An 18,733-nucleotide genomic window follows, 5' to 3' on the forward strand; every position below is an offset into this window, starting at 1 on the left:
TTTCTACTCACTGCACTGATATGCATTTGCAACCTTAATTACACTGTGATTTTTCTTAGGAAGTTTCTTTTGGATGGGGGGAGGAGATGTCCAAAAATTCTAATCAAGAAAAGACCTATTTCTTAGGATATTGCAGGAGGTGAGCCCCAATCCAGAAGATTTTAAAAGATAGAGTTACCTGTGGATTCTCCGAGTGAGCTCCATCCAATAAGGAGGACATTTGATGTCCACATTTGTTTGTCCACAAACTAGTCACAAAAGGAGACTAGTGATCTCCCCCCACTAATAGCAATCTTTTAAAGTGTAAGTAAGGTACATATTGTTGTTTTGGAATACTGTATGTGATCTAATAAATTAGGGTGATAACTTTATAACTGTGTTCCTAGAATGTTTTCTGTATACATATCTTAATTTAGTAACAGTAGGAATGTGAGGGAGCATGCTGGATTGAGTAAACCTGTGGTACACAGTATGGGGTAATTGCAAAACATTGCCTGAAATAGTTGCTATGAAGATAGTACTTTTAGGCTTTTCTCAAAGGTACACAGTTGTATACCAAAACATACCGATTAAAAAGACTATCAGTTAAAATCTCTGCCCATTTTGGTAGGAACTTGTCATCAGATGTTTGTGAGGACTGAGTGACACAGACAGGAGTCTTAGCTTCTAGATTAAAATACTGTAGGCAGGAGACTATCCAGTCTCTGTAACAAATTCCATAGGGAAAAATGTTCAGATGCTGAATTTGTTTAAGTCTAGCCACTGAGTGTGGTTGAATCCTTGAGCTGTGTTCCTACAGGCAGTATGAGTGCAACTGACTTAATCTGTTTGACTAATGAGAGCTCAGTTTTGAGAACAGCTACCAAGTCTTTCATAATCAAAGCAGACCAGAAATGCTGAGAGGAACAGGTGCCTTTACAGTTGTATCATCAAAGCTAGCGTTTCTTTTTCCCAGAACAAAGATGCCAACCTGTTCTTCCTCTTGTCGTATATCCTTCTCTTCCCAGGATACTTTCTGTTTGCCCAAAAACACAGAAAATACACCATAGCAATGTTGCTAACCTGTAGATAATCAATATACCTCCAAACTGAGTATACTCAACTAAACTTGGCTTTATAATCTCAGCCAGGGCAGGCCAGTACTTAAACCTTCAAAAGTCTAATTCCTTTCTTTTCTTCTATTCAATGTTTGTACACAGGGCCTGGGGAAAGTCACACGTGAAAATGTTTCTGAGCAACTTTTATTTCTGGAAAACTGTAATCCAAGAGTTCAAGTCTTAAAATAGGCTGATTGCATATGGGTTACTTTTGATCTCCTCTCCTCTCCAATAAGTATTTCCCGGCTTTTTCACCTTGAAGTGTCCTTCACCCTCTTTCCTTGATGCTTTCCGTTGCTATCCTCTGAAGCAGATATTTTTATCCTACCATATGTTTAAAATATTTTTGTTAATCATCTTTAACATACCTTGATCCTTCTACTTAACTTTCTGAAACCTTTTTATGGCATTATGTCCTCATATAGTTTATCCAGTGCTACTACTATTCCTAGGTCATTGGCAGAGGTTCTAGAGTCTTAGTAGTTCAGTATGGGAAGATACTACAACACTGGGAGCACAAACCTATATGTAAATACTGCAGTATCCTAGCTGGATTCAAAGACCTTTCTGCTAGTCTACATTTATGCTTAGAAGTAGAGATTTCACGATGCCAAATGCCATTTTGTTGTCTGTTACAGTCCTCTATCCTGGGTCGTCTTGCCAAGTCAGATAGTTAGTATCAAACTTTCTAATCTTTTCTTATATTTTTTCCTATAAATCAGTGATAGTTTTTAGCTTTCTTCAAACTACTACAGCCTACAGATGGAAAGTCTTACACGTATTGACTAGTATCATGTTATTTATTTCTGTACTTCACATGCATAACATAATCAAATATTGCAGTGATCTGAATCAGTCTCCATGTAGCTGGCTTACTGAAATAATCAAAGTTAATAATAGGCAGATAGCTTATTTCATTTTCTTTCAGGAATCAGCATGCCTGTCCTTTATAGCTTCCTTATAGCTTTTGTCCATCTACAATCATCAAAGCTTTAAGAAAATAACTATTTTATAAAGCTTTAGGTAGTTTTCTTAATATTGCTACAGCAGTCACCATATGAGACTTTTTTATTTATAAAGTGGATGTAATATTAGAAGATTTTACTGTTGTTGATGGCTCTTATTTCCTCCTGAGTAAAGATTTTCCTCCCTTTTAAAATCATTTTTGCAACATCTCATCATAGTTGTCCTCTCAAGCTTAAGTTAGGGTACATTTGTTTGTTTTAAAAACATATTTATCCTCAAATAAGGGAAGATTCAGATTTTGATGGATGTGGGATGGCAAGGTTAAGGTACTTTCAGAGACAAAAGTAGTCCAGTCCCCAGCTATATTGATTATCCAAATGTTGGACCCTGGTTCTCTCAATCTAAATCTTTTCCAATCCATCTGAATATCTCTCTGCCTTATCCTCATTTAACTGACAACTGCATGGCAAAATTCACGTTGTTTTATTTGTCTAAAAAATAATGTGCAGAATAACGTGTTTTATAGTGATATAGTATCCTGCAAACGAGAAGTAATGCTTTCTGAAGCCGGTGCTAATGTCTTCCTGTTAGCTGAAAACTACAGAGTGAAGCCTTAGAAAGTGGAAATTTTCTCAAGAGTCTGGTGTATATAGCTCTGGTACTTCAGTCAGGAATGATTTGTCCTTGCCTGTTAAACTCCGCAGAAACTATGCTAATGTAGCTTTAAGACCATGGTTGCAGTGTGTAAGCTTGCTGATTTTATTTCTTGTTTTCTGTAGGCATCTCGGTGATTTCAGCTCCATATACTTACTCATTCTATCATGGTGTTTTCAAAGAAAGTGCAGAAGTCTTAGAGGAAGTGTATAAGCTGTCAGGCTGGCTCCGGGTCTGGGTCTATCACAGCTGGAGCTGATCTAAGCTTTGGCTGCCTTGTCCTCTCTTTCTCTATTGCCTCTGGCTTTGTGTTTCGACCTCCTCCGTTGTGCTGGCACTAGCTCTCGTGTGATCATTCTCTGAATTGCTCTGTGGAGCAGATCTGGCTGAAAAGTTTTTTTGTTTGATTTTTCTTTTTCTTTTTCTTTTTTTTTTTTTTTGATTTTTGTGAGGTTAGCTTCCAGACAAACCACCTCCCTGAACCGGCCCTTGCACGTTTATGTGGGTGTCAGTGCTGATGCAAGGGAAAGAATGGAAATGCTAGTCGGTAGTGAAAGGAAGAGCGTGTCAACCTGAACATATGTTGGCTTAAGGTGCTATAGGATCGCATCCACAGGCTGCAGTTCCGCTCTTTCTTTAAGCTAAAAACAGTGGTTTCATCTCCATACGAGCACCCGCCCACTGTCCCCTCTTGTGCCAGCACTAGTATTTGTGTAGCTACGCTGTTCTGACTCACAACTGACCCCCTTCTCCTTGCCCCCCAAATCCAGAGCAGTTTCTTCTACTGGCTGAATGTGTAGCCGCCTAATATTACTGCTGGCATTGAGGTTGGAGCAAGGAAGGTAAATTCCCTGATGCCAGCCCTTAAGCCACCTAAAGTGACTGTGGAATTACAGCTTGTGAAAAGTATATGACATTTTACAAATAAAAACAGTGGGTTTGGCCTTGAAATGACTTTTAAGAAGGTTGTTATTGAATGGAAGATTATTTCCCCCTACCATCTCCTCCTCCAGCACACATCTCCCAATTAACACTTTTTTGCAGACACCTGTAAGTCTATGTCAATATAAAGCCCAGACCTGCCATCTTTCATATTGTGCCTTTATGCATATGTAGGTATACTCTTATTTATGTTTATGTAGAAAGTTAAGAAAACAATAGGGTTGTGAGAAGAGTGCTTTAACAAATTTTCCTTGAAGGGTAATTTTATGTGTTTTCCTGAAGTGTGCAACTAAACTCGTAGGTGAAGAATAGAGAGATCCACATCTGGTGTAAATTATCACTGTGCCTTTAGCGTTTGACACAAATGATCCCTATTCTGGGCTAACGCAAAGAATGAGAATGACAAAAAGTGGTGAGACTAGACAAAGGTTGCACTAGTTACCCAAGGTGTAACTCATCTCACCTATTTTGGTCAGTAAAAGGTAGGTATCTAGTCTAAGTGCTTTCTAGATCCTCCTCAAGTCAGGAGGGACATATTCCACCAGTGACCAGTTCATCTTTTCTGCCTCAGGTATTTATGGGCATACAGGACAACACTGAAACAGCCTTTGGACGTACCTCTCTCCATATATGTATTTGAGTATAAAGGCATTTTACACAATTAGCTTAGACTAGACAGCTACTTTTAATTTGCTGAAGTTATATGAGGTAACATTGGGCCTCAGTGCCAGCTTGTCATATGCACAAATTTTCATTCCCCCTAAGTGTAGAAAACCTTTATATGACCTGCAGCTTTTTCATAATAACAACCTTCAGTTATTCCCTCAACCTATCAGGTTAGTGTTTACTCAGACAGAACTACATCCATTTTAAAGAAGTCTTGACTGTATAAGGGGTGTAGTGATTTGACCTAGAAAGAAATTTTTAGCAAACATCTATGAAAACCTATAATCTCTGAGTTTTTCATGTAAAATCTAAAACAAAGTAGTGCCAGAAACTTAACTATGTTTTAATAATAGCTTGGTTACAGAACACGGAGCTGTTTATTTTGTCCAGTGAGTATGTTCATGAAACCCTGGTGAATTTGTGAAGTAAAATTTGCAAATAGCACAAAACTCAGCAAGCTAGTAATAGGACATCCTCTGCTTAAGTTTGCTAAAAAGAAATGTCTCCAGATTTTAAGATGCAGACAGAAATGCTGCTCCTTAAGGGCAAGAGTCTAAATCTGAATGTAAGTCTAAAAGCTGGAAAAGATTGCACATATGTTATTCCCCACCAGCACAGTATTAAATGCAATTATTTTCTTTCTGCTAAAATCTCGAATATATCTTGCAACACAACCTCAAAGAGTCCCCTGCTGCTGTTGATTATAGTGAATCCACTTCCTGCCACCCAGTAAGTCTTGGCAATTTTCTCTTTTTCACCACCCTGTGGAGATAAATAATGTATATTAATGTGAAAATATCAACAGTAAAATCCCTTAATATTCTCCACAAAATAATGCTACTCTCTGAACCAAAGGATTCATATCTCTCATTCATTTTTTGAGCAAAAAGAAGCAAGATCCTCTCATGCAAGGGCTTTGAAAAATTTGAATTCCACTCTTGGAAAACAAGTGAGCCAAATACTCTCTAGTAAAGGGCTGGAGTTTTTAGAATCTGAAGTTTAAGAATTGCAAAAGGGATTCAGTATGGCGTGGTTCACTTAAAGCACAGCTTTTCAGTCATTTTCTCTCTCGTTTTTTCATTGAAGAGACCTTAACAAATCCTTGTTTCACTTTCTTTGACCCAGAACCCTTTGAAAGTACTCAAGGATATTCTGTATTGTTTCTTAGGAATTGCTTCCTCTGTTGAACATGATGATTATGCAGGATATTTTCTAAAATGTTCATCAGTTGTGGCTCTGTTAGATATGTGCATTCAGAGCTAATACACTGCTAATTTCACACTCAATCTCCCCAGTTTTGTGCATTGAAGAAGTAAAGATGATAAATTTTCTTTGCAACTGTAAGTTCTAGAAAGGATAGAAAAAGCAAAGGCAAAATGTGTGACCCCTTGAAAATACCTTTACAATCCACGTTTGGGTTGCAATCCTTAGGTGGAAAATTACCATATTAAAGTAATTATTCTTTTTTTTTTTTTTCTTCTAATCATAAGAGTGAGGGAGGGGGTAGTTAATTCTAAAGTAATAAAGTTCTAAAGGTATTTTTCTTTTTAATGCCAAGTTCCACAAGCATGGGCTACTTTACTGGAGACTGGGAACATCTCCTATTTTAATTTTGTTTTTTAACCAAAATATTCACCTTGGGTTTACCTTTTCATTGTGTAAATTAGAAAGTTAATGGAAAGACATATTAAAAAAAGGAGGAGGGGAAAAAAAAAAAAAAAGAAGGGGAGAAAGTCTACAGACCTGAAACCTTAGTCACAGACATTTTGGATAGTAGTCTGAGAAACATACCATTCTATATTATTAAAATGCCCCCAAATTAATTAAAATAATGACCAAATACTGTGACAGAGGCAAATTGTACCCCCTGCTCTGTGGTTGTGGAGGGCCAGCATTCGAGAACTCCACCAGCAGTGTAATTTCTGTCGGAGGAGGGGGAAGAAGAAGGGAGGATGCTTTTTGTGTCTCCGAGGAAGTTTGTTCTAGAAAAAGCAGGGGCTTGTGAGGCAGGTCGTAGCAGCTGTTGTGGTACTTGGCATCAGTGCTGTGCTGGTGCAGGCTATTGCAGAGCGAGGGAGAAGCTGTTTCCTTCTTTTGTCCCTATCTCCCCTACCAATAGCAGCTGCTGAGAAGGTACTTTCCTCACGGTGTTTTCTGAAAGGCATACGAAATATTTGCAATAATGCCTTGCAGTTAGAATTCTGTGTAAATAATTTGTGTTGTGGTAAAAGTCCATCCAAATCAGGAAGACTATTTGCTCCTTTCAGCCCCGATTCTGTAAACGTTTGTATACGTGTTTAGTTTTAGACATGTGAGCAGTCTCTATTTGGGTGAAGTTAGGTATGGGTATTTGCAAGTTTGGAACTTGACCTACTTTGCATATCATTATAAATGTAGCATAATTGTTCTCCAAGAGTTAGCCTGTAGACAGGAATACTGAGCTGCTGAAGAATCCACTGAAGAAACTAAATCTGGCCAAAAAATATGAATTAAATATTTCTGTAATTTAGTACAATATATTAATTCACAGCTGAAAATAGTAGAAATAGCATAAATAGTAGGAATAAATTGCATGAATAGCATAAGCAATAACAGAAATAATAATTTATTCAATGTTTGAGGTAAAAACCAAAAACAGCTTGGGTACTGGTAACACAGAGGTGATATGAGTATCTTTTATGATTAGAGCTAAAGTCTGTGGAATTTTTACATGATATGAAGAGGTTTTTGTTCATTTTGCAAATGTATTTAAGATATCACAAGACAGCAGAACGTTTTAATGTGAAGTTTACTGTGCATCCTCTTTCTTGTACCAGAACATGATGATGGCAACATCTAGAAAAATCCTTCTGCTGAATGTGACGTAGGCTTTTAAGAATGTGAAGCCTGATTGCTAACTTGTAGGAGTGTTCTTACACATTATCTATTTCATTAACTTACAAACTTCTGCAGGATCAGGAACTATGCCTAGAATTATACAGAGTGAATAATTCTATTAGAGTAAATTGGACTGCTACAAACGTGTGAAGTGAATTGTGCGTATGAGTCTTTGCGGGGCTGGGACTTTTGATGGTAATCGTGTTGTGTGTAAAAATAATTGATATGTAAGAAGTCATTTATGAATTAAGTCTCCCAGCAATCTCTGCATGTAGAGAAATGGGATAAGAAGATGGAAGTCCAAAAAGGATAGGCCTCAGCTTTCAGAGGCATATGCCTATATTTGCATGCATCCAATATAAGCAGATACGGATCTGTCTAAATTGAGCTTGAGGCATACATTTTTGAGTTTTTTTTTGCTCAAGTAACTTGGTGTAAGTGACTTGTTCAAAAACACTCTGTAGGTTTGTAGCACAGCCAGGAGTAGAACCCACGTCTCCTGACTCACAGTTATAGACCAGACTTCTTAAATTTGTGTGAAAAGTTAATTTGCCATGTTTCTACATGACAGTGAATTTATTAATATTGTTGCTACTTTCCAGTGTTTCATAATTTTCATGAAATGATCACATTCAGCAAAGGTGTGGAATTGAATATGAACTTATCCTGTGCAGATACAGAGCATCTGGCTTATATGGACAAATGGTTTCCCACCAAAAAGGGAAACTTAGAACTGTAGATTTTTAATGCACAGAGCTTGTGCTGTAGTTGCAGTGTTAAGAAGTCCTTGTTGTTATGAATGTGCATTATGAGTATATTGTACACAGTCCTGGTATGCAAATGTGTAGCATTCAGAGAAGTGAAATAATTCTGTGTTATTATTATCTTTGTAAATTGCATCTTAAGAGTTTGTTGAGGACTTTATGACGGCAGTTTTCTATAGTCACAGCCATACAGCATAAAGTGTTTCTTTCATTATTAACAATAACTGAGCCAATGAAAATGCTTTTAAATATACACCAGACAAGCAGTTATCCAGCTCTTCCTTCTTACCATCCACAAACCATCTTTTAGCATCTTATAAACCAGCATGTAAAATAGCTTTGTAAACATCTGCTTTTCATTGTTAATTGTCAGGGAAAACTAGAAATTTAAATGCTTCTTTTGTAGCATTCCTTAATCCTATCAGAAAGGATAGCTCTAGATGCTTCTCCCTTCGTGCTGCAGATAGCTTCTTTAGGCTTTTTTTGCTTGTTTTTTTTGTTTTGTTTTTAATATTGATAATTTTTTTTTTACTTACAGCTTATTTCTTGTCTCAATTTGAAAGGTCTTGCATATTCTAGTCTGTGTGGCAACTCAGTAAATGTAAACAAAGTACACTATGTAATTATTGATTACTGTGTAAAATGTGTTGAAAACCCTACATTTTTTCCCACTAGGATCTGCTCTGTATTTTCTTTCATGTATAAGCTATAGGATTAAGTATTGTATGATTCATATGCAATAAGGGAAAACAGTATGCGTTGGTGTTGTCCTATAACAGCAAAAATAAGCAAATAAATTTTATACTGCTTCAATACAATTATTTTTTAAAAACACTCTTTATTTTGGTTAGCTTTTCTGTTCTAATAATCAAGTCATTAATGTCAGTTGAATGTGTCTGGAAATGATTTACTTAAGGCAGCATTCATAACACACAGTAGCTGCATTATACAGGAAAAATAAATCTATTCATGTTACATTTCCTACCTTTAAAGCTTTTTTCTATATTGTATTTTGGTCCTGGATTTGCAATGTTTGACTTTTTGCTTCTTACACACACAAAAGGAGCATTCATAATTTAAAACTATTCTATATTTTCTTAAACAGGAATAAATCATAGGATTTTTTTTATATTTTGCCAGATATGCTTCGTTGGGCAGAGATACTGTTTTCAGTCAGAGTTTGAACGTTTCCATAGCTTTCACCTTTTAATTTCGGTGGTTTTGAAGTCAGTCTGCTTAACTGTAGTTTCTCCAACTGTAGGTTGAGTTACAATTTTAACAATAATTTAGAATTCTCCTAGTTTTGTTAAATAATAATTGAAGAGTACTGTCGCGTATTCAGATTTTTGTTCCTGCTCTTTAGTATTTACTTGTGGAACTTTTTAAAAGAATTGTTAGACAGACCTCAGCATCACTGCATGTAAAATTAATTGAAATGACATATTGTTGCAGTTTCTATGACAACCGTATCATGATGCCGATGCTCTCAAAAATTTATAAACTATACTTTCAACTATGCTAATACCAGTAAGCAGCATTAACATTTATTTACTTAATATTCTTTTTAGAATTAAGCTTCCAATACTTTGTTAAAATAAAAATGGGTATTTCAACATTCTTTTGTCTGTTTGCTGTAGACTTTTTCATAAAGGAGCTCTAATTTGTGTGAACATTTTTAAAAATCTAACTGCTATGTAATACTGATAAAGAGATTATTAAATCCAAACAAAGAAAATGTATATCGCCAGTCATAAACTTCTAAATTCAGCATTCTAAAACAACTCTTACAGTGTAATGCACTGTAATTGATTTACAAATGGCATTGATGTTGCTTGTGGACTATTTAGCCCATTTATTCGTATTTCTAGTGTCATAGATCCTAACCCTCAAATGCTTGTGACATGAGAAGACTAATTCTCTGGCACAACTTACATAAGCACAAGCATAACTGTCTGCATGACCAGACACAGAATTATAAATCCCCTTAAAATAAATGCCTTATTTTATTGTAAATGTTAAAAAGCTGTGGCCTGGTAACTTGAATTACTTCTCTGTATTAAATACATACCTTTAGTATAATATGCTATTCTATCGGTCTGTAGGCTTTTAGAAGTTATCTGATTTAAACAGTTTGACAGGATACTCTCTTACTCGGGCAGCACTCGCATAGGAATCAATGGGTGTTTTACTTGACTAAAAAATTTAGGACCAACGTAAGATGCCTTATTCAAGTTACTTCATAATTATAGATTACAATGACTTTAAAAGTAGTTTTACTCTCAAAGGATAATTGTTTTATTCATTCTAACTGCATTTATTTTTAAAAAGGGTTTTTTTTTAGTATTTAAAATGTGTAATTCTTATGTATAGGACTTATTGATCATTGATTCAAATAGGAAATAAAACACCTTGATCTTTCAGTCATTTGTCTTAGGAAGATTCCAGAGCAGTCAAATCACATTTACTTTACTTGATTCTTAAATTTGATATTATATTGGAAAAAAAGTTTCATACAGTTGAATGCTCAAATATGTTGAGATCATGTCACATTTTAGTTTTTAACAGTCTAAATATTTTCAGCGGTTTTTACCCAGTGTTCCTGGGCTAACAAGCTGTATTTAAACGTGTTTTGAAAGATGTATACAGTGATTTGCTTCTTAGTCAACTTTGTTGCAAGAAGTTACTAGTACATATTTTTGTTAGAAAACGTAAAATGTTCTTGGAGGTGATCAAAGGGAGGAGACTGCCATACTACCCATTCGATACATCACAGTATTTATAAGCCTCGGGCAGAATGGGATAGTCCAAAATAACTCTACCCCAAAGTCTTTTGTAGACATTTTCCACCTTTTTTCTTAATATTTTCTAAGCAGTTTATCCACTTTAGCATTGTCATTTTGATCCTCCTAAGAAGAAGCATGCACTTTAAGCGCTCAGAGCCTGAACTTGCAAGTGAAACAATTGATGGTGACACGGGCCGACAAGCTTAGGCCATATGATCACAAAAGCACAGGAACAGCTTGAAACCAATGCAGTTTATAAGTGCACAGTGGTAGTAATATAAAGTACAAAATCATTGACCTATCTTGAGAATGCCTTTTATTTCTGTTCATGTGGCTTAGTGGCAACACATTTATTTGTAATGTGGGCCAATCCTCAGGTCAAAGACAACTTTGTATATTTATTTTAGCATTTAAGATTTTTTGGTTTTTATGCAGTATCTTGTTTTTTGCGTGGTAGTTAGGTCAGGAACTTTAAAAATTATGCTTTGTTGTTGGGAATTTTGTTTGATATATGAAACAAAAATAAACTGATAGAATGAATACAGTGTGCATCTAATCTAGTGTGCACCATCAGAATGGGACATCTCCAGTGAAAAAAACAAAAGCACCATGATGGGCTGATAAACCCTTAGAATGGATCGTAGTGGCTTCCAGTTATCATCTTTAGCAAAGATTTTTCTGCGATTGATATTCTAGGGAAAAAATATTCAACAGCCTTCACGTTTAAATCACTGACCTATGATTTACTCTGGGCTGTAATATAAAATAGTGCAATGGTGGGTTATAAGGGGGTCTTTTAGCATATGTTCTCTCGCAGCTCCTGAAACGTGAGTGTGCTGTAGATGCACCAGTATTTCTGTTCTGCGTTTATATGACGCGCTCAGCTATCCCTGAAGCTGGGAATATCATTATAATACATGAGGCCACACAGGTGTACGCTCGAGGAAGAGATGCCTTAGTATGACTGTGATTATGGCTCTAAGTGCCTCCTATGTAGCTCTTAGTTATTTCTGAAAATGTACATTTTAAATTATCATCCACCCTAAACTACTTTTTTTTTTTTAATGTCTGTTAACAGTGTTTTATTGTCATCCTATCATACAGAGATAGGAGTAGAAAAATTACCAATATGACAACTAGGCAGATCTAGCTGTTAGCTGAAATACTCACAATGGGAAGAGCCAGACCCATTGCAGTGGAAGTGTTTGCTCCTCCCACAGTCACACTATTGTTTTTTTAACTTGATACCTACAAAGTATCAGATATTAAACCGTAATGTAATTTCCAAGCATGGCTGAATGTAATACCAGGTTTCTTTTGGAGCTTCTTATTAGTGGTCTCATGATTCATTTGCAGAGCTTACTCCACTAATACGACTTGCAGTCAAGAGTTTGGTGACTTTGGCTTTGCCAGTGTAGTTACTGCTCTTGCAGAGGAGAGGCTACCCTGATGTGATGAACGCTTTCCTGTGGTTCAGGGAGAGCACCAGTCCCACCAGCTGCTGCTGAAAGTCCTGGGTGTGTGCGTGGGGAGGGTCTCCCCTCCCTGTGTAAGGCTTTTTGTGGGACTACAGCTAAGAATGGCAGTGTATCGTGATGCATTTATGCCCCTGTATATCGGCAGGACGCATCTCCTGATGCTGATCCGGTGCTATAGTTTTCTTGTGTCTGGAGTGTGCCTAAAAAACTCACTGTGCTGACTGAGCCTTGCCCACAACTTTAAATAAGCACTGTCACTCCAGGTACTGTTCATGGGTCACAACATCCTAGGTTTGTTTCTTTTCTGTTCCATTAAAAGATAACTCCAGTATAGATTATGAACCACAAACCCAGCCTGTGAATTGATAATAACTAAAAGGCTGGAGAAACAAAATCCTCCAGGGAAGCCTGGGCAGTGCTGTTGGCCTGAGTTTGCCGGGGGAATGGGGTACAAGTTGGGAAAAGCAGTCAGCAATACTCCCTGGCACATGCTCCGCAAGGAAACCCCTGCTTTAAGCAGTGAGATTGAAGGCATTTTATAGATAGTGGGCTGATGTGTGGGAGCAAAGGGGGGCTGAGGGGCTCTTGCCTCACTACACCTGGTTCCCACTGTGGGAACAAGCAATGTGTGCTCTGATTTCTAGTGTGAAAGGCAAATGAAGAAGAGGCCCTCGGGGGCAGGTGGTTAAGAAAATCCCTGATTTTTATTTTCTTTGTGTATTCCCATCTCCGAGCCTTAAATTCTGTCCCTGTTTCTCTCACCCATGCATCAGTCAGAGAGAGAGGAAGAGCGAGCGTGTGTGTGTGTGTGTGGAGTTGCTCAGCGTGGGGGAGGCTGCAGGAAGGCTCCGGCTGGCGTTTCGTGGCAAGAGCCACTGGAAGAGCAGGTTGCCAGGGCGAGATTCTTCGAAGACTTTCGCGATGTTGCTAACGCTGTTTGTTTTGCTTTGCGAAGTGCTAATCCGAGAGCTCCTTGGCAGGCGTTTGCTCTCGCTGCTTTATTTGCACTCGCCTCACGGTGGCGTTTTAAGCACATAAACAAAGCTCAAGTGAGCGGAGAGGCAAGTGTGTTTTCTAGTTTACCTTTATTAGAATAACAGTTCCGTTAATGTTTTGGATAAATCAAAACTGTCTTTTAAAACAGTTCAAGGATGGGAGATGCGCGATTCCCTACGTCAGTGGAAGGTGTCTTAATCTTTCCGGCCGGCACAAAGCGTCGCTGAATTGGAGTGAGGTCTGTGTCATCTTAACCACGCAGCCTCACCTGGTTTTTTTTTTTGTTTTGTTTTTCCTCCCCTCTTCTCTCTCCTTCCGCCAGCCCCCCAGGAGAAGTTTGCAAAGAATGTGATTGAAAGTGTAAAGCAGCAGATGCCGATGTTAAACGCCAGCCTGATTTGATATAAAGATCTGAGACAGAGCCCTAAGCCGCCGCCCTCATTAACACAGAAGCATGCCCCTGGGACCTGAGTTACCCGGAGAGAATAAACACAATATAGAGTCATCTTACCTCCGAGCCGGGCGTGCAACGTTAGAGGTAGGAGAGGGAAAACTGTGGCTCTCCTCCATCCTACCTAGGTCGGTGTGTCGCAGGGCTCTGTTACAGCATTGCCGCCGCCTGCCTGCCTGAGCTCCGCTCCCGAGCGTGCTCCCCCCGCCCCCGGCAGGCATTCCCCTAAACTCAGCCCAGGACAAATCCAGAAGTCAGGGACAACGTTTCTGTTCACTCCTTGCTGGTGCAAATCCCGCATGGTTTCTCTCCGCCAGAACGTGGAACAGAATTGCCGGTTATCATGAGTTTTTGTAAGGCTTTATTTGAAATCTAGGAGCAGGTAAGGCTGCTGCTCGCTGCCAGCAATTCCCGTTGCACTTGTAGAGAGCGGCAGAAGCTGATGAAAGTGGGAGTGTGGTCTGCTCTTCATTAGGGAGGGGGGAACGGACCCTGGAGGTGATGCAGTGAAACACTTCTACTTCCTTGCATTGTATTTATTACAGATCACGGGTGCTCTGCTTTTATAACATTCACTTCAAGCATTCTCAAACCCATCTGGAATAAGTTGTGATCCTCCCCTTTAGTTTACACTGGGTTTGTCGAAGGATTAAATAAATGAAACTTTATTTGACCGTGGAGTTTGCAGACCCTGGGATCCCTGCGCTCTCTGGCCTTATTCTAATTCTATAGCGGTAATTACCCTTCGTTTCTTTAAGTGCAATAGATTTATTGCCTTAGAGACTATGCACAGTTTGATTGAATTATTCATTTTTTTCTTTGGTGTAGACTGCATCTGGGGACTGATGTGACGTGTAGATTTTTTTTTTCAGGAACAAAGGGAATGTGGAAATGAAAGAGAGAGGGAGAGAGAGGCTGGCAGATGTGATGAGATGCGGTGAAGGTGTATCCAGCTTGGCACTCCCACTCCTCTCTTCTCCTCTCATTGCAGCCCTGGGTGACTCTCAGGCTAACACAAACAGCTTTTCTTCCGCAGCCTGCCCTCTGTCACTGTAAGTACAACAGCCTTCTCTTATCAGCATGCAAATTCCAGCCACTCACTACCTTAGCCTGGTGTTTGCACTTTAGATTTACAGAGGGGACCTTTAAAATGAACTTTCCGAGACAGGAAGGGGTTTTCATGTCAAACTTGCTGTTATTTTCTTTGTAAAAGTTTATGTGGTTTTTCCTTTTTTTTTTTTTTTTTGAACGGGGGGTGGAGTGGGGAGATTGTTGTTGCTGCGGCTTTTTGCTTCTCTGTCAAGATGATGCACAGTTTCAAATGAAATTAAAACCTTTTCTCTGATACTGTTTCCGCCAGGATAATACGTTTGTGGTGGCAGATGACGTTCTAAGGAATTCAGAGTTTTTGTTTTCAGTCAGATCTTTTGCTTTGGGTGCAATAAAATGCAAACGTCCCCTAAATTTTGAGGAAATCGCCAGAGGTTCTTGTTCTAGGGGGACTCGCATCAGCTGATAGGTTTGCTTGTGAAGAAATGTGCAGTAATATACTTTTATCTAGTCTAACCAAACTTTCTTTCCTATCGGGTGATCAGGTTTTAACTTCTTTTCCTTTAGCTTTCTCTCAAATGCAATTGATCATTTTGCAAAAGTTTCTCTGAACATTTTCAGAGAGCCTATAAAAAGTTTTCATTGTCGGAGAGTGTCAGCAGAGTGAATTTATAAAGATGCCTGTTAGTTGTTCGGCATTAATTGGGGAGAATGACTTGTGAATGGCTTGTAATGTGGAATTTCTTGCTCTTTGAATCAAAACTTCAGAGACTGTTCTACCAACTCTGCAGGACCTGTAGATTTGCTCGTCTTAAAGATGCGTGGTGTAAAACTTAACACACAGGTTGCATTGCTTGTTGAACGCTGCTTTATGTTAATGTATTTACGGAGAGAGAGAGTGCAAAATGCAGTGACAGCTGTGAACAGGTAAGTGCCCCAATGTGAACTGAGAGCCACTGATTCCTTCCCTCTGCAAGGACCCACAGCAGTGCAGCATCCCTCCTCAACATCTGGCTGCGCTGGCTTCCGTGGCTGTCTTTGCCTTTGTGAAGGAAAAGCAAGGGAAGTAATTTAAAATACAGACATTAAGCGAATGGTAACGCTAAAAGTAAAAATGATTTCTTGTTTCTCGGCACGCATATACCTATTTCCCCGGCGGATGTTCGCTTATGCAAACAGAGAGGGAAACACAATTGTTACTGAGCAGCGCTCATACACACATATTTGCATACAATGTACCACAAGTCCTCTTTTTCTGCCGCGGAGAAGTTGTAGCTCTTTGACAGTGAGTGCTACATCTGTAACTTAATTGATCACACAGGGAAAGCAACAAGCTACAGTGTATTACTTGCGCTGCGCCTGGGAGTGTGGACACATCTCTGCGGTGTCCTGCCCCCAATTTAGCGCCATTCTCTGCACAGTATTTTCGGGAGTGCAGAGATGCTCTTCCGATTTGGATCTAGGTGGGCGGTTAAATTTTTCTGATGTCTTAATTATCTGTTGCCCAATTACCGCCTCGTACTTAGTAAGTTGTTCAAAGGAGGACGCTACATCTGAGGATGTGTTTTTTCTGTTTGTTTCTTGGAGGGGGAAAAAAAAAAACTTCCAGTAACAAATGGATGGCGTAGTAAACCCAGACAGGATGGTACATCCTTGTACTCTGATTGCTGTTGTTTTCTTACATAACTTTTTTTTTTGGTGCCAAAGCCACTAGCTATGCAAAAAGTCAGCGTGTTTCCTTTACTTGCAGCAGGTTTAAATGTGTTTAAAAAAAAAAAGTGTTACTGACTAATCACGGGAATTCTTATCATTAAGGATTAAAAGGGACATAGCAATATCTGGAAAGGAAGCTATTTCCTGTTGCTAAATCCATACTCTAGATAACTACAGCCAGGTGAATAGTTTGAATTTGCTGAACGCAGGTGAATACGGACTCACTCTTTACAATCTTACAATTTACCCCCTGTCTCCGAATTTCATTTTTTAGTGTTTAGGATTAAAAGAATGCATGGAAATCAGCTGTTATGTCGTCCTCAGCCAGCTAATTTAATGATGAAGCTTGAATGGATACCTTTAAAGTTCTGTTTCGAGGTGATTGTTGCTCACCGAATAGTACCTGAATGCCTTTTTTTTTAAGTGGAATTACCAAAAATACTTTATAAAATAATCCCGTTATTCCAAGAGGTTCTGACTTAAAACTCATTTTCCCTGTACTCAACCAGAGAGGGACGGTAATACCTCGGATAGCAAGGCAGAGAATGCAATATGCACGACTCTACTACTGTTTTGAGTTTTCCAGCTTAATAAAATAGGGTAGAGCCAGATCAGATCAGTCCTGTGTCATCACGTTAATGTTCAATTTTCATCACGTTCTAATGAAGCAAGGTGCATTTGCAGGAGAGCTGGGTATGCTTCTGCTTCTAACCTTTTCTGCAGATTTCTACTGGAGAGAGGAGGAAAGCGAAATCAGGCTTTCTGCTCGTCTTTTTGGCCTCTATAAGTTATGAAGCTATTTTAAAATTAAAAAGTTTCTCTGTTACTAACTGTTCCAGGCGCCTTCTGGAAAATGGGGAGAAAGTGCCAAAAATACAGAGATGAATCAACAACTTCTCTCTCTCTCATTTTGTGGGCTTGAGGTTGCTTTCCACACTCTCGTCTTAACAACAGTTTAGCCTAGGTGTGAATAATATCAAAAGAGGGAGACGTTAGCTTTCCGGCGTTGTTTGCCCACCTGATCCTGCGGGCCCCTGGCAGTTTGAAAGACTCTTTTATGTTTAGCCTTGGAACGTAAAAATACAGGGGAGAGACTTTCCTGATTTTGCACTGCTCTATGCCACTGGTTGATATTCTCCCCATCTCCTTCTAGTTTTCCCTTCTTTCTCCCAGATTTTTCTTCCAATTAGCTCTGCCAAGGGAGCGCGAGTTCCTAAATTGGCATTCGAGTTGGTATTCAAGTCCCTATCTGCTGCCTTTTGGAGGAGAGAGACTGCCGCTGCTGAAGTCTCTGCTCATCGCCACGAGAATCGCAACTTCAACTTGAGTCCTTTCTAAATCAGTTCATTTCTTCCCACATCGTACCTGTCTCTTCCTTCTAACTCTGCTCACGCTTCACCTCTGCTGAACGCATCCTCACCTAGTTTGGACTCCGAGTTCCTGCTTCTTCCTCTCTCCCCTTTCTCTCCCGTGGGCTGGTGTAGCCTGTAGCCCATCTCTGGTGTAATTTACCTTTACGTTTCATCTGGTTTTACCCCGACGGGGCTCCTCAGAGCCCCGTTTATCAGCTGTCAGTGAGCGTTTGCTGATCGCTTGTCTTCGGTGCCCGGTTTTTGACCAGGATGGACATCCTGTGTCCTGCAGACTGTCTTTCTTTTTCTCTCTCTCTCCCTCTTTTTTTTCCTCCCCCCTTTTTCGCTTTTCTATTCTTCTTGCGATCTGCGCCCAGGAGCCGGCGAGCGGTGCTGCGGCGCGTGCCTGCCCGCGGCCGGTCGGAGCGCGGCGCGGGCGCGGCGGCGCCGCGGGTGCCGGCTGTAACCCGACTCTGCCCTCCGCCCGCGCCGGTTCCGCGTCCCCGGCTCTCCCGGGACCCCCCCGCTCCCGCTCCCCCTCCTCCTTTTCCGGCCCCCGCCGCCCTCCCCCTCCCCGCCCTCGCACCCCCTCCCCGGTAACTTTCTAGTACCTTTCCTCACCACTCCGGGCAATCAGTGGTCATTAGAGTAGAGAGGTTTAGGGTTTCATTTGTCTAATAGCAATGTGAGTGGTGATAGCTTCTCGGGGATGCGGCTGGCAGCCTGGGGTGATTTCACTTTCTGTTTTGTGCTCACTTTCTCTTCAGTTGTTGCTTTCCCCGCTCGCTCGTTCTCAGTCTCCCTCTCCCTCTCTCTCTCCTTCCCTCTCCCTCTCTCTCTCTCTCTCTCTCTGTTGTCTCATCTTGCCTGTGCTGTCTGGGCGGGGGAGCCCTGCCTCCTTTTGCCTTCCTCAGATCAATGCCCTGGCCACTCACTTTCTGATG

The 18,733-nt window shown here is 39.8% G+C and overlaps 1 protein-coding gene and 1 long non-coding RNA gene across 4 annotated transcripts in view; one reads left to right on the forward strand and one right to left on the reverse strand.

Moving 5' to 3' along the window:
* Positions 1-18,667, reverse strand: part of LOC104150460 (uncharacterized) — a 32,641-nt gene extending 13,974 nt beyond the window's left edge. Inside the window, exons 1-3 of the long non-coding RNA XR_695608.2 lie at positions 18,401-18,667; positions 13,735-15,766; positions 5,001-5,087 (exon numbers count right to left, since the gene is read on the reverse strand). This is a non-coding gene — a long non-coding RNA (uncharacterized lncRNA). The remainder of the gene's footprint in view (positions 1-5,000; positions 5,088-13,734; positions 15,767-18,400) is intronic.
* The window catches only part of SOX6 (SRY-box transcription factor 6), a 380,365-nt gene continuing 376,270 nt past the window's right edge, over positions 14,639-18,733 (forward strand). For all 3 annotated transcript variants that reach the window (XM_068944941.1, XM_068944948.1, XM_068944953.1), the window contains exon 1: positions 14,639-14,726. The gene's annotated coding sequence lies outside the window, so the exon portion shown is untranslated. The remainder of the gene's footprint in view (positions 14,727-18,733) is intronic.

The sequence above is a fragment of the Struthio camelus genome, chromosome 5 (genome assembly GCF_040807025.1).
Source record: "Struthio camelus isolate bStrCam1 chromosome 5, bStrCam1.hap1, whole genome shotgun sequence".
NCBI lineage: Eukaryota > Metazoa > Chordata > Aves > Struthioniformes > Struthionidae > Struthio > Struthio camelus.